We start from the raw sequence: 12,154 nt of genomic DNA on the forward strand, positions 1-12,154 counted from the left end.
AGAATCAGAGATTAGCCAGGGGCGTCATCTTCAGTGGTGTCAGGGGTGGGTCTGCCTGTAGGGAGGTTGGGCTGGGTTTGTTTAGTGATAAAGTTATGGAGCCTCTGCATATCAATGGGGAAGAAAGCTGGCAGGACAAAAAATGGAGTCCCTTGTGTCACCTCTAGGAAGACAAAGCAGTAAAAAAGGCAGTCGCGTGTGAGACAGGCAGGCTTCTTACACATGATTGCCTGATAGCAACTGTGGAAAAGAAGTCTAGTAGAACTCAAAGGCCTCTGACACCTCACATAGAAAGTTCTGTAAAGACATTAGCCTCACTCTGCTTAACTTGGGGTTGACGCTACCCTTGTTATTGATCATTGTGACTGAGGGCTATTGATTCATTATGTCTAATGTAATCTTTTTGTCTTGAAAATTCTGTTTGCTTTTTCCTTTCAAAAAAGATCTATTCATTATGTGTACAGTGTTCTGCCTGCATGTTGCCTGCAGGCCAGAGGAGGGCACCAGATCTCATTACAGACGGTTGTGAGTCACCATGTGGTTTCTGGGAATTGAACTCAGGACCTATGGAAGAATGAGCAGTGCTCTTAACCCTGAACCATCTCTTCAGCCCCCCCCTTCTCTCCCTCCCTTCCTTCCTCCTTTCCCTCCTTTCTTTCTTTTTTTCTGAGACAGGGTTTTTCTGTGTAACAGTTCTAGCTGTCCTGTCCTGGAACTCGATCTGTAGACCAGGATGGCCTCGAACTCTCAGAGATCCGCCTGCCTCTGCCTCCTGAGTGCTGGGATTAAAGGCGTGGCCACCACCTCTTCTTCCTTTTTGAACATTCCCACAGCTTCTGTGGTATTTATATCCCATTATAAAGCTGGTTCCACACAAGCACTGTTATATTTTAGGGCATCTCTGTTTGGTGTTCATGTTGAAGGTCATCATACCAACTTCTAGAGAAGAAATAAATGCCAACCGAAGCAGATGCTGGGGGGGAAAGGGTGATCTCCTGAGTGGTCCCAGGGAAGATAAAATCTGGCATCTTTCAAAAAGGATCAGGCAGGTGTCACCACACCGGTGTCCTCACACAGGCATTAATTCTATATGCCTGATGGGATTCTTACAACTAGAAGCAGGCCAAGAGAGGTGGCATATGCTTGTCATCCTGGTATTCGGGAGGTCAGGGCAGGAGAGTAAGTTCAAGGATAGCCTCATCTACATAGAGAGTTTCAGGCCAGCCTGGGTTATATGGCAAGACCTTTGCCCCATTAATTGATCTTTTACATATTTCTTGTGTCAGAGGCATCCCTCAGTGGAGTAGAAAGAAACAGTGTCATTGAGGGTATCTAACATGGGAGCTAGTATGTAGCCTCGAGCCCCTTGAATGAGAAGGGTATTGGTTCCTGGCTTGCTGACCAACATGGTATGTACTTCCTGAAACAGGCAGAGAGTCTTGGCTCAGATGGCTTGGGTTTGTGGCCAGAAAGGATACCTACCCATGGGCTAGTGAGATGGTTCAGAGGGTAAAGGAACTTAATGCCAAACCTGAAAACTTGAGTTCTATACCTGGGACTCCCATAGTGGAAGGAGAGAACTGACTCCCAGAGTTGTCCTCTGCTTCCACACATGTGCTCGCATTGTACACATAAACATTCCAGCACGCGCACGCATGCACGCGCGCACGCACACACACACACACACACACACACACACACACACACACACACACACACATACACTAAGATATAAGAAAAAAAAGCATGGGCATTAGGATTTCTGTGAGAAATTGCATTTTGTATTTCATTTAGCCAGCCCTGAGTATCTAGCCAGGAAGTGAATTTGTTCTTTTCGATGCTCTTAGACAAAGATGGTCTCCATTCAGATGGACTCAGTACACAATGAGAGACACATGTATTCAGAGGTCTGCATGACAGGTTAGGAGTTGGCAGGTGATGCTGCAACGATAAACGGCACACTTACTGAAAGTAAAACTAAGTATTTATTGTAGAAATTACTCACAAGAGACCAAACAAGTAACCCAGATGAGCCGAGTAGTTTTCCGCCGCCGAACTGGAAGCCGAAAGCCGGAAAAAGAGACCAAGACTTCCGTAGTTCAGTCTTTTATACCTTCCCCTGTAACGCCCCTAGCCATGCCCAAAAGTGGGCCTGGCTAGTGACGTAATTCACTGCCTACGTCCGTATACGTCTTTAGTCATGCCTAAAGTGGGTGTGGTTAGCGGTGTGGTAAACCGCTCTTTTATTACCTCATCTGTATGCGCCTCTAGTAAGTCACATGGCTAATGGCAGCACATGGCTTCCTCCTACAGGCAGGCATTTCTGGAAAGGGTCCCAACTCTCTGTCACTGTGGGTGGAGACATGTAGTAAGTATCTGTTTGTTCAGTTGTGAATTTTCTCCCTGTCCTGTCCCAGCCCCCAGCTCAGCTTTGAATTGCAAATCTTTAACCTGGTAACACAGAAGCATGTTGTCGGATGTGAGATGCTCCCAAAAGACTGCTGTACTGGGCTGGAAAGTTGACTTGGAGAGTTGACTAGTGCTTGCCTAGGCTGGGCTACTAGAATTCCATAAAAGTGGGTGTGGTGACCCATGCCTGTGATCTGGGCACTCAGGAGGTAGGGGTGGGAGGACCAGATATTCAAGGTCATCCTCAGCTAAACCGCAATCTTGAGGTTTAGCTCGAGTTTCACGAGACTTTTCCTAAAACACCACCACCACCATGTAAGGCTTGATTCCCAGCTAATAGCACACTTTTAGTTTCTGGATATTTTAGGAGGCAGTGCCTGTCTGGAGGAAGCAGGTCATGGGGGGCGGGGTAGGTCCTGGGAGTGTGCATTTGGTTATCCTGTCCCTCCCCGAGCCTGTAACTCCCCCTTCCACACACAGAATTTGAGACCTTGCTAGAGATCTCTTACTATGAAACAGTATGGTTCAGTGTCTGCCCCTTCCCCACAGGTGCGGGCCCTTTCTCCGAGAACCTCTTTTTTTTTTTTTTTTTTTTTTTTTTTTGTGAAGACAGGATTTCTCTGTAGTTTTGGAGCCTGTCTTGGAACTCGTTTTGCAGACCAGGCTGGCCTGGAACTCACAGAGATCTGTCTGCCTCTGCCTCCTGAGTACTGGAATTAAAGGCATGTGCTGTTACTATCTGGCTGAGAACCTCTTTTGCGGATGAATGGGAAGGCATGCAGTCATGTTATTGAATTGTGGAAGACAGGCGTTGAGTTCCACGTGCACACTTCCAGGCCTCACCAGCCCTCTGAATCAGTGGGATTCTTGGGGAGGGAGCATTTGGAGTTTGGGAACCATGGACCCAGAACTTTCCTGGAACTTTGTGATGGCATGAAAGGGTCTGAGTGGGCTGGGAGACATGGATGCTTGGCCCATCCCTCCCTCACACCTTCAGGGGATTATGTATGATCTTACCATATACCTGACACTAGTGGCCCTAGGTCCAGAGATGTGAGAAACACAACATGCAAAGCAGATTTTGTGCTGCTTGTGTGTGTGCGTGTGTGTGCACATGCGTGTACACGGGGTCAGAAGTCAACTCTTCAATTGTTTTTCACTGTCCTTTTTGAGGTAGGATCTCTCCACAAACCTGTAGCTCATCAATGGGCTAGTCTGGCTGGCCATCGAGCCTGTAAATCTCTGCCTTCCAGAGCTGGGATTACAGGTGCAGGCTGCATGTCTGACTTCTTTTGCATGGCTGCTGGGGATCTGAACTCAGGTCCTCAAGTTTTTGCAACCCATTGAGCCATCTTTGCTGCATCCAAAGGCCAATTTATTTGTTTATTTATAATCCATTTATTTATTTAATATACATGCCATCTGTGAGCCTGGAAGTCAGAGGACAGCTTGCGGGAGTCGGATCTCTCCTTCCACCACACGGGTTCCATGTATTGAACCCAGGTTGCCAAGGGCTTGTCTCTGCCGAGGCATCTGTCTAGGTCTCTTGTAACCCTTAGAACACAGAACTCAGTGGTGGTTCATCCAGTAACAGGTCGTGCAACCAGCACCTCTGTCCGCTTCCCACCATTTCATCACCCCGAATGAGACCCTATGTCCCCGAAGCTGTCATTCTGTTTTTCCTTCCTTCCAGTCTTCAGCAACACCTATCTGCCTGTTCTGTACAAACTGGCCTACTATGGATATTTCATATACATTGACTCTCATGTTTTTGTCTCTGATTTCTTACACATAGCATGTGAGTTCAAGGATATTGTCGCTGTAGCATGCATCAGTTTTCCTTCTCAGGGCCAACTGACATTCCATTGAGAGGATATATATCCTATCACATGTTTATTAGTTGATGGGCACTTGAGTTCCTTCCACTTCTTAGCCCTCCTGAGTGGTGTGAACATTCAGGTATTTGCCTCTGTTTGGAAACTGTTTTCAATTCCTTTTGGTCTCTGCTTAGAGTGGGAATTTCTGGATCGTATGTCATTTCCACTGAGTTTTGTCATGCTTGCACGCGCGCACACACACACGCACACACACACATTTGTGCACAATGGGTCTCGGTCATCAGACTGCCTTTGGGGTGTAATTCTTTAGGAACGCCACCCACCTTAATTTGAGTCAGGGTCTCCCATTAGGCTAGACTGGCTGGCCAGTGAGCCCCAAGGATCCGCCTGTTTCCACCTGTCTGCCTCTGTGGTTACAAGTGAGTGTGCCACCACATTACAGACAACTTTAAACATACAGAAGAAAACAATTTTATGGGTTTTAGGAATCAAACTCAAGTCCCCAGGCTTCCAGGGCAAATGCCTTACTGATTGAGCCATTTCCCCAGCCCTGCATTGAACCTTTTGGAAAGCTTCTATTCTCTACGGCAGCTGCCTCATTTCTTACTCCCACCAGAAACACACAGGCATCAAGACTTCTCGATGTCCTTGCCAGTAACGTATTAATTCCCACTTAAAACAATTAAACACTCCCAGTGGGTGTGAAAGGGAGTTCATCGTGGATTTCGGTTTGCATTTCTCCAGTGTCTAATAACAATTTTGAGCATCTTTCCACTTTCTTATTGGCTAATTCTTTGTCATTTGAGGGGAAGAATCTCCAAACCCCGTGCTTGTTTAAAATTTCAGTTGGTTTTTGCTCTTTTGACAGGTTAATGTTCATGGTAGAATTTTGGACAAGCTGTAGAATGTTCCATGCCTCGATTTCCTTTTCGATTCAACGGGGATAATGATAGAACCTACTGGCATGGTCTTGCAGTGGCCCATGGAAGGTTTTTGCTGTGTAACGGATGCCCCTATTACACATGGGCTGAACCTACCAAGGGTGACTGGACACTGCTGAGATTAATAACTGCTGGGAAGCAGGTACGATGGTGATGCAACAGAGAGTAACTGGAAGGCTATTTTGGGTTGGGTGCACAGGGAAGGCTTTTCGGAGGAGGTGACACTTGAGCTGACACCGGAATGACAGGAAGGAGCCAACCTCACATACAGGAAGGACACTCCCGGCTGAGGGAGCTGCTCGGGTAAAGGTCTGCAGACAGGGACAAGCTTTGCTGAACTGTTAGAAGGGAGATGGGGGAACGGTTGGGTTTTCAGCACATGAGGGTCCTGGTGGCAGTCACAGTGTGGGAAGGCAGCTGCTTTGATGCAGGAAGCGGGTGTGTGGGGTCTCTGCTCATTCCCTAGGAAACCTGAGATAGTGACTCAGCCCATTTGGCAGAGACCTCCTTTTTCTCAAGTCAAAAACAGGGCCTGGTGGGCTTGTGAGTTGGCTCAGTGGGTCAGGGTACTTTCTGGCAAGGCTTATGACTGGAGTTCCATCCCTGGGATCCACACGGTGGGAGGAGAGAACAGACCTCGGCAAGTTGTCTTCTGACCTCCAGATGTGGGTCGTGGCACGTGCATGTCTCCTCCTGCTCCACAGAGACACACAATAAGTGATGAAAACATTAAAGGCCACGCTGTATTTACTCCTATGCAGTAAGATGTCTATGAAACACGTGTGAGCTAAACTAAAGAGAGGGGCTTCCATTTTCAGACGTGGACCTCAGGACTCAGCTGAGGTCTGCCTCAGCCCCTTGTACTGGCTCCAGAATGAAGGAGCAATGAGGCTGCACCCTAAGACCCCTCTTCTTGGGATGGCCCTGGAGAACACGAGGTATGCTTCCACTCAGCATTATGGTTCACAGAGCTCTTGCCCTCCTCCTGCTCTCCCATTTTCCTGGGACCTTCCCTCACGCTGTCCAGCTCGAGTTTGACTGCACATCCTGTGCGGCGCCCACGAGGCTCCAAAACTGAGTGACGTTCTGTGGAAGCAAGGAGCTCAGAGCGCTGCCTCCTGCAACCACTTCCTGCCTTGGCTCCATCTTGCATTGTCATGGCCCTTAAGACTTAGGGGTAAGGGTGACACAGAGAAGGGCTTGGGGTCTAGAGCCTGTCACACCCTGCCGTCATCCTGGTCACCTCTTTGCTGGTACCCACATAGCATAGAGCTCAGTGCCGTGGCTGAGAGACAGGCTGCCTGGCTTTCCTGCTGGATTCATCCTCCCTGACTATTAAGCCTTTCTAAGTCTCAGTTTGCTTGTCTGTTAAGTGGCGGTATAGTTCTAACTGCATATTGATTGCACATGAATAATTTAAGAAGTGTGTGCGCCGGGCATTGGTGGCGCATGCCTTTAATCCCAGCACTTGGGAGGCAGAGGCAGGCGGATCTCTGAGTTCGAAGCCAGCCTGGTCTACCAAGCGAGTTCCAGGACAGCTCCAAGACAATACAGAGAAACCCTGTCTTGAAAAACCAAAATAAATAAATAAATAAATAAATAAATAAATAAATAGTGTGTGTGTTCGTGTGCCCGTGTGTGTGTGTGTGTGTGTGTGTGTGTGTGTGTGTGTATTCATCTGTACCCATCCCACTCCCCAGTGCTGGGCTTACAGGTGCACCTGTTCTTTTTTAATCTTTTCATGTATATATGTGTGTACATGGGTGTTGGGTGCATGTGTGCAGGCCTGAGGTTGGCGTTGGAAAACATCTTTGTTTGCTCTGCACCATATTACTTGAGGCAGGGTTTCTCACGGGAACTCAGAGCTCACTCATAGGCTAGCCAGCCTGCTTTGGAGATCACCTGTAACAGGCAGGCACCCACTTGACATTTATGTGGGTTCTAAGTATCAAAACTGAAGCCCTCATGTTTGCACAGCCAGTGTTTTAACCATTTGGGTCATTTCTCCAGCAAACCGCCCCTCCCCCGCGCCCACTTTTTTTTTTTTTTTTTTTTTTTTACCAGGGTGCTAAGGGATTGGAACGCTAATCTTCCTGCCTGAGTAGCAAATGCTCTTACCCACTGGCCCATCTCTCTTTTCCCTACCCATCCCCCCCAAACTTAGCAACCTGCCTTAGATGAGCCCAGGAGCCCCTTCTAAGGTACTTAGGAAATTGTTCTCTGGAATGGACTAAAGGAGGAGAAATTGCTTCTACGGTCTGGAAGGGGAAAGGGACATGGGGTGTGGGTGAGTGTGCTGGGGCAGGTGGTGGAGGCACCGCACGGGCCACACCCACTCGAGAACCTACATGGTTGCTCTGTGACAAGGGATGGTTTACTAAGCAAAGGTGGGCACAGGGCTTCAAGGACTCAGTCGGCCACTAGGGGTCAGTGTGTCTCCGTTGCAGGCGCCGGCGGGCGGCTCACCTGATGGCTGCAGACAGCAGCGGACAGCTTCTGCCCGGCTGTATTCAACACCTCTGGCTTTGTACTTGGGAGCAGGAGGGGATGGGGGCGGCACCGAGGGGGTGCGGGGTTGTCTTTCTCTGTAGTGCGGTAGAGAGCCTAGACAGTCTAAACAATACGCTTTCTCTTTGCAGGAAAATGCAGGAGGTAGTCAAACTGTGTCTTTAGCATTCCTTGGCGAAGGGAGCACAGATCCTCCCGTGGTTTCTGCCCTGGTTATCTTGGTGCCACCGAGGATGGCACAGGGCGGTGGGGGGAGTGGGGTGGGGTGGTCTGCTGAATTCTTCCTTTTCTATTTTCTGCCCCGGCGAGGAGGAGGGTGTTAATGCCGGTTGGCAGTTACTTGAAACCGAGGCGGATGGTGACGGGGTGTGCTAACAAACAAGGGCAGGAAATAGTGTCATATTTTCTGGAGAGCGAACCGCTCCCAGGAGACGGACTGCGGGATTCCACCCGGAGACTCTTGGAAGGGGTGGCAGGGCGGACAAGAAGTCCTGCATAATCGCTTCTCTCTCCTTTCACTTTCTGGTGCCTCTGTACAAAGACGACTCCGTTTTCTTCCCAGTCTGGCTTAACTAGCCAAATGACTGGCCGTAAAAAGGAAATAATCCACTTTGATCTGAGGTCACTTCAGCGTTTAGTTATTCCTTTGTCGAGAGCGGACTCTGGAAATTAGACTTCAGGAACGGAGTTACTTCCGTGGAACCTAGACCAAATCTGACCTGTGTTGGTTTTCATCCCAAGTGCAACCACTGGGCTGAGGGGCCAGGGATAAGTGGTCTCCTTGCCTCTCCTTGTCTAGCATCCTCCGCAACCTCCTCCACCACGCCTTTTCCAGTTCCTTCCACAAGGATCCAACTTCCGCCTGGCTGTCTTTCTCTGAACTTGAGTCACATACAGTGACCCCGAAGCCTGAGCCAGCTTCCATATTCTTCTTTGTATCTCAGGTACTGTGCCTGATACACTGTTAGTAGGCTATATATGTGGATAAAGGGCCTTAACTCCTGTACTGGAAATAGCGGCCAGTGGATACTGAATGAATTCCTCCTAGTCGAAGGACTCTCCCCGCTCTCTCTTATTTCATAGCGATACCAGGAGATCTGGCCAACGATCCCATCATCACCATCCGGCTCACTTTATAGATTGGGAAGTGGAGCCTGGGTGGGAGTAACTGATGCATTCCCAGTTCTAGGATCTGGCAAGCGCAGGACAGGCTGCGGACTCGGCCCCCCATCGCGTGGCAGGTCTCTCCCTTCTGGGACAGCCAGCTCTGCTGCACCTGCGTGCCTTGCACTGCACGGAGCTCGTGCTGACTTCTGTGACTGGAAATCATGTGTGCCCTTCCTTGCTGTCCCTGCAAAGATTAAGTCCCTGAGGCCAGAGAGGCGACTGCAGCTTTTCTGCAGCTCTCTGGAGAGAAAGGATTAAATCAGAGGCAGGAACCAGGTCTCCAGGACACAGACTGGGCATAGAGATGGGCATAGAGACCCTGGGTGTAGAATCGGCAGTCTTTGCTTCCATTCCTGGACGCTCGTCCTTTTACACTCATTAGACCATGAGGGTCTTACGCCTCTCTCTTTTTCCTTTTGTAAGACAGTTGTTTCTGTAAAAATAAACAATGCAAACCAGGCCTTGGGTTTAGGCCTGTAATTCTAGCTACTCAGGATCCTGAGCCAGGAGGACCCCAAGTTCAAGGCCAGCCCATGCAACTTAGCAAGACCTTGATTCAAATAAGAAAGAAAGAAAGAAAGAAAGAAAGAAAGAAAGAAAATTGCTGGGAAGTTCTCTGGTACAGTGCTTGCCTCGCATGTATGACTTTCTAGACTCAAACTTCAGGACCGTAAACCAAACCAAAGTCAAACAACACGCCAATCGTGGTGCTCACCCCTCTGAGAAGACAAAGATAGTGTTGGACACACTCCCTGAGCCCTTCACCTCGTATCTTATTAAAACCTTCAAAATGGCAGAGAACGCCTATCTAAGGCTGGTACTGAACCCATTCGGAGTATAGCTACTTTGGGTGGGCACACATTCACATTGACGAGACCAGCCAGCCTCTCCGGATGGATATAAATACTCCAGGACGGGAAAGCCAAGACCAAAGGCTCGGGTCGTCCAGCACCACCGGCCGGCCGGCACCAGCTTGTGTTCTTCCTGTGTGTGAGGAACTTTGACTGATACCTAGTCCTTCCTGAGAGCAGGATGAACCCACTACAGCCACATTTTTGTCAGCGTTCCCAGTAGTGTCACCAGATACCACGTTCTCCGTGGCCAGAGTGCATGCTATTGCCTTCCTTGAGAAAGTCGGTGGGGAGGAGGCCTTGATCTTGGGGTGACTGGGAAAGAGATGCTTGGGATTGGGGGGGTGACGCTGATCTTGGGGTTGGTGATTGCTTGAGAGTGTCTTTTGTGGTTATCACTTGATCTCCCAAAATTCATGAGCCACTTGCTAGACCCGTGGTCAGTGCAGTAGGTATGTGGATGGTGGTGGGTGTTTGTCTCCATGGAGGCTGCAGCCTGATTAAGACCACTTAATGAATGTTGGGAGAGAGGGAATGCCAGGGGCTCAGGGTGCATTGGGATTTACATGGGGCTGAAGGACTCTATCTTAGCTTAGCATCCCAGAGGAGTGTTGTCTAAGCTGAATGGTAAGGAATGAACAGGACCTAGTTGCTAGGCAAAAAGGAAGCAGCTTGCTCTAGATCTGTGTTACTTGGTCCAGCACAGTTCCCTCCTTTTTTTGTGCATATATGTCTAAGAACATGTGTGGGTGTGTATGCATACATGTGCATATGGTGGCCAGAGGTTAGCATCAGGTGTCTCAACTGTTCTTCACCATTTTATTTTTTTTTTCTTTTGAGACAGGGTCTCACTATGTAGCTCTAGCTCATCTAGAACTCTCCATGCAGACCAGGCTGGCCTTGAACTCAAAAGACCTGCTTGCTTCTGCTTCTTGAGTGCTGGGGTTAAATGCAAAGTCACCATACTCCTCTTTCTCTTGAGTATTATAAAAATGTTCTTAGCAGAAAGTGTCATATAAAAGTGCGTATGATCTGACTTTGTGTCATAGTAAACTAGGCTCTATGGGGAGGGTTACGGGCTGCCCTGCTGAACACCCATTGTTTAAACTTGTCCCAAGGCCCTACTATGATGAGCTGTTTCCTTGTTTGATACCATTCCAGAGTCACTGGGCTGTCCCCATTTACTGTCCCTACACCCTCATCAGTCACAAGATTTGTAAAGGGACCAAAGCCTTGCAGCCTTCCTTACATTCTTCTGCCACTATTTTACTGCAATAACTTCTTGCTCACACATTTCTTCAGTCAGGCAGGTGATCTTGCTCTTAGAAGTCTCTTTGGTGGGCTTGGCCCAGCCTCACATCAGTAGGTGGTTTCACTCCTCCACTTAATGTTTCTGAGACAGGGTCTCCAAGTGAACTTTGAGCTGGTAAGTTGTGATAGACTGGATGGTCAGCAACCCCTAGGGATCATCTTGTCTCCAATTTCCTGATGCTGGGGTTACAATAAGCTTCTCTGTGCTCAGCTTCCCTCCCTCCCTCCCTCCCTCCCTCCCTCCCTCCCTCCCTCCCTCCCTCCCTCCCTCCCTCCCTTCATTTGGAGACAGGATTTCTCTTTGCAATAACCCTAGCTGTCCTGGAACTTGCTCTATAGATTAACCTGGACTCAAACTCGCAGAGACCCTCCTGCCTCTGCTTCCCAAGTGCTGGGATTAAAGGTGTGCGCCACCACTGCTAGGCTGATCTCGGCTTCTTAACATAGATTCTGCGGCACTGAAACGCAGGCCTTTACGCTTGCACAGTAAACACTTTGTTGACTGATCCATCTCCCCAACCTCTCTAGCTTTGTTTTATGGGAACATTTATTTCCACAGCTGACTTGACTTATACCTACTGCTGACAAAATGATGTGAAAAGTCTTTGGGAACTGAGCTTTGAGTAAAGACTTCTGTACCAACTATGGCAAAAACAAAAACAAAAAAGAAAAAAGAAAATCTACGGAGGTGGTAATGCATGGCAAAGTCTGTAAAAAGATTATGGAATCTTAAAAAAGGAGTTGACCACCAGGGTAGCCTGCCTTCTTGGTTTTCCTCCATTTGTATTCCTGGAATGTAGAACTTCCAGTGCGAACTGGGAAAGCCCCAGCATCTGGGATGAATTGGTGAGTCTGGACCTCAGGGAAACTGACCGGTCATCTTCACCAGCTGTTCTAAGTCCAAGCAGTCCAGCTGGGTAGGCTTCATCTCCAGGGGCCACTGGATGTACGAGGGAGTCAGTGGTCTCTGCCAAGTAGTGATGACTAATACGATTGAACTCCTTACCCGACAGATGAGAGAGTCAGTGATCGGGAAAGCCTCGGATCTTTTCACGATGTGCAGAGTAAGTGGTAGAGTGGGTTCCTGTTAGTTTCAGTTCGTCTTCCCCCTGGACTCCCAGCTAGGGAC

The sequence above is a fragment of the Mesocricetus auratus genome, unplaced genomic scaffold, assembly GCF_017639785.1.
Source record: "Mesocricetus auratus isolate SY011 unplaced genomic scaffold, BCM_Maur_2.0 Super-Scaffold_100007, whole genome shotgun sequence".
Taxonomy (NCBI): Eukaryota; Metazoa; Chordata; class Mammalia; order Rodentia; family Cricetidae; genus Mesocricetus; species Mesocricetus auratus.